The sequence below is a fragment of the Etheostoma spectabile genome, chromosome 15 (genome assembly GCF_008692095.1).
Source record: "Etheostoma spectabile isolate EspeVRDwgs_2016 chromosome 15, UIUC_Espe_1.0, whole genome shotgun sequence".
Lineage (NCBI taxonomy): Eukaryota > Metazoa > Chordata > Actinopteri > Perciformes > Percidae > Etheostoma > Etheostoma spectabile.
The window spans coordinates 30,330,994-30,335,099 of record NC_045747.1 but is presented as its reverse complement, the minus strand read 5'-3'; the positions used below and the strand labels follow the sequence as shown (position 1 = coordinate 30,335,099).

Below are 4,106 nucleotides of genomic sequence, written 5' to 3'. Positions count from 1 at the left end.
TTTGACCCGAGGACAACACAAGGGTTAAGTCGCTCTACTTCTTCATCATATCTTCGTATGGTGTCTGTGATGTCCTCCTGTTTTTTTGTCATTGGTAACAAAGTTGTTCAATTTTGATTGCAATAACTTTTTGTTGACATGGCCAGCTCCCTGAAACAGTACTGTTAGAAAAATGACGTTATAAATGCACTTTTTACATATTTACTTTTTCTCTGATCCGTGTTAAAACTGTTTGCATTACCGCTGTGGACACCTGGTATCTGGGAACCACTGTCTTGTCCTTGTCCTCTGGACTGAGAGAAACTGTCAACATTACTGCCTTGCTGTGACTGCGTGATTTATCTCAATCCATATTGTATTACAAAGGCTGCTGCAGAAAGCTTTTTCCTCAGTCATTTTTCTGTACTGATGCTGCGAGTACTGTAAAAACTGATTCTACTTTCAAGTAAACAAACTTCATTAGAACTTCAGTGGTTCCCGTCTATTCGTGATAATGAAATGATTCTAACACAAGTACACAACCTGACATCAAGGACTTCAGATACAGTATAGGGACCAACTAAGGTTTATATAAAGAGACTTCAGATACAGCAGGGGTTTCAAAGTATGAAAGGGTGACAGCCCTCCAAGGAGCACAATGCCTGCTGCCCCCCTCCCCATAAATCAACCCAAACAAACAAATGCACCCACAACACATTTAATTGGCTTTTATTTAGAACATCATCTTTAAAATGAATTTATCGAATGAAATTCAACACATGACATATTTAAAAAATTTCCTCCATTTTATTATTACAGGGCCTTTGTATGGCCAAATACGCACCTTTTTCATTTTTCTATAAGAGCAACCCAAAACTCACTTTTCAACGTTTTCTCAAAAACAAACGTTACATACCAACAGTGTTTTCATATCTTAACAAAAAACAATGTGAACAGATATTGAAATATCTGTAAATGTTGCACATTTCCTTGAAATTAAAAAATAAATCAAAAACCTAAACAGTTGCAAAATCGTGGAGCTCTTAGTTTTAGTGGGAACAATGTGCTTGTGGTTTTGATGCGCAAATCTGGGTTAATGCGGGGGTGCACTGATGAGAGGTATAACCAGCAGATTCATCTTCAACCAGCAGCCGTGACGGTATTGCTTTATCTTTGCGAGTGCGGAAAACCCCATCGCAAAGATAGGTGAAGTGAAGGGGATGAGACGTTCCCCTGCCTTCGTGGAGAGCTGTGGAAATTCAGTCCCTACTGACAGCCAAAAGTGCGCAAGTGACAGTCACTCATCCTGTTTCAAGGTCCATGTCACAGCTCAGCTCAGCCAGAGCCTCTCCTCTCTGCTGAAAGTCCATCTTTGCGGTTCACGGGGAAGGAAAATGGGTTTCTCACCCCTGGTTTGCATTGTCTCTCTCCAAAATACTCTCCAAAATGCTCGCGCTTCCCCAAATGCGCGCAGACCACCTGCTGTAAAAACCCACCTTCAGCTCCGCTCTGGCCAAAACATCCTCTAACGTGGGGAAAATTTCACTGTTCCCCGCTCCACACGCGCACACCACCGTTCCAACTTTTCCAAATCACAGAGTTGATCGTTGTGCGTAAACGACGTTGCACTCTTTGCCCTGCAGACGAGTGTCAGTGTGTTATCTTTTCGAAGACATCCGAAAGATAGGCAAGCTTGCAAAACCACTTCATAGCCGCCATGGGTTTTACCAGTGGGAGAGTTGATTCAGCGAGGAAAAAGAGGACTTCTCACGGAGATCACAAAGGCGTTGATAGTACCTTTCCTCGGGGAAACCAACGCACGGGAACTCCAAGTGCAGTCAGAAGAGCGTGTTTAAAGTGCGCACCCATTCCTGAGAGGAGGGAGAAAAAGCACGGGCAATGTCAAGGCGCGCGCCTTTATAAGGTTAACAATTTTTACTGCCTCGTCCAGGCAACAGTGTGCAGCTTGGGGGGCATCCGTTAGTTGCCAAGCTGGCGGTGAGTAGCAGTGCGTCCAAATAGCAAGCGGGGCGACCTCTTGCACCTTTTGTTACCAGGACACGTGCCGGCCTGTCATTGCCCTTGCCCCCATAAAGTGCCATATTCCAACAGCAGCGGCCCCAGTCCACATTATTTTCCGCAGAAAATCATTCAAAACCTTGAAGATCGTCTGCTGTATGCGCGGGGCAGGGGTGACAAAAACAAAAACTCCTCATGCACAATTTGCTCTTTAACAAAACGCACGTACACCATTAATTGAGCACAATTGCAACACAGTAGACTCGTTCCAGCTGAGGGAGAGAGGCAGGGCTTTTCACGAAACTGCCATACCTGTTGCCGCACATCTGCGCCATATCTGAGATTCGGCGTTGGATGGTGTTGTCAGACAAATGGATGACATTCGTTTGGCAGCAGCAGCTTTCCATCATTACTGAGAACACAGTCTTAGCAGAGGAAGAAGTAAAGTTTCACCGATGTGTGGGGTTTCCGTCTTTGCAATGCGTAGGAACCCGATAAGATGCTTCGGTTGCCCTAGCGTTAACAGTACTGAACGTCTCTATTGTTTTTCTGGGTACACAGCTCTCAGCTTCCTCTCAAAAAAACTCCCGCGGTGGTCACTAAATTTGGGTGCTTTGTTTCAATGTGCGGCCGGAGCTTACAGGGTTCAGCTATCATTAGCCAGAACCTCCTTACAGATTACACATTGCGGCCTGGAGCATCATCGGGAGCAGTCCAGGAAAATCCAAACTTTAAGTAGTCGTGGTCATACTTCCTCTTTTTTCTATTTACGCCAGAGCTTGTCTCCCCTCCGTTTTTTTAACTAAAAATTTGTCATCTTTTTACCGCAAGCAAGATAGCTTCTTCTCCGGTTTTTTTTCCCTCGCACGCGCCTCCCTAAAGTGCTCTAGCGCCCCCCGGGGAGGCGCGCCTCACACTTGAAAACCATGAGATACAGTATTAGGGGACCACTAAGGTCTATATAAAAGAGACTTCAGATACAGTATTAGGGGACCACTAAGGTCAATAAAAGAGACTTCAGATACAGTATGGGACCACTAGGTCTATATAAAGGAGACTTCAGATACAGATAGGGACCCTAAGGTACATAAAAAGAGACTTCGATACTATTAGGGGACCACTAGGTCTATATATAAAAGAGATTCAGATACAATTAAGGGGCCCCTAAGGTCTTATAAAAGAGACTCAGATACAGTATTAGGGGACCATAAGGTCTATATAAAGAGACTTCAGATAACAGGATAGGGGACCACTAAGGTCTATATAAAAGCATCCAAAGAGCACCATGTCATGGGACCTTTAAGGAAAGAATAACAAACTTTGAGCTAGCAAACTAGCTTTTAAAAAAACGTTGGATGGTTCAACAAGGCAGGCCTGCTTGGTCCTTTCGGGGAATAACTGAAGATTTACAGCATTTTCTCTCTAACTGGAACATTAGGGACCGATTTTGCAACGGGATTTCTTTGGATGAGGTACACACAGCAACACACTGGTAAGAGAAATGTACACTTAACCATAAATCCAGCTAGTTTACATGCTGTATTGTGTCAACAGTTAACCTGATTTAATATTGCAGGTGGTTTTAAGCTTTGCGGGGAGCAAATGTTCCACTGAAACAAGTTCTTCCCGAGATAATTTTGCAGAGGTACCGTCGCTGCCTCCAGAGCTTAGCACCGCCAAATAACAATTGTAATTAAGTTAAAAGAAATGCAAATAACCCAGAGCGTGTTTGTCTCCTATCCTATGTTGTAGCCAGACCTAGGTCTAGCAATGCAATACTAGCGTGGGCTTAAATGCCAGAGTAGCTAACATTAACGTTACATTACTGTGGAGCAAGCAAACATTGACAGCTTAAGTATAAAATAACACAACTAAAATTACACCAATCACCAAGGCCAGAGGGCTATGAATCGTTTACATAACTTGTGAATTGTTTGATAAAACTTGAATGATATCTGGCATTGTGAGTACAGCATGTGATTTCAACACAGTGAAGCAGCCAACCAATAGCATCCAACTAATGATGCATTAGCCCAGCTCACAGCTTAAGAGGCTTCTACCCATTCTGACCCATATTCTTGGTATTTTAGACACACACACACACACAC

At 43.6% G+C, this 4,106-nt stretch overlaps 1 protein-coding gene and 1 long non-coding RNA gene across 2 annotated transcripts in view; one reads left to right on the top strand and one right to left on the bottom strand.

Moving 5' to 3' along the window:
• LOC116703411 (carbonic anhydrase-related protein 10) overlaps positions 1–4,106 on the bottom strand; it is a 136,351-nt gene that overhangs the window by 92,486 nt on the left and 39,759 nt on the right. The window lies entirely within an intron of this gene.
• Positions 1–4,106, top strand: part of LOC116703419 (uncharacterized) — a 14,076-nt gene that overhangs the window by 4,649 nt on the left and 5,321 nt on the right. The window contains exon 2 of the long non-coding RNA XR_004335426.1: positions 1,580–1,585. This is a non-coding gene — a long non-coding RNA (uncharacterized LOC116703419). The remainder of the gene's footprint in view (positions 1–1,579; positions 1,586–4,106) is intronic.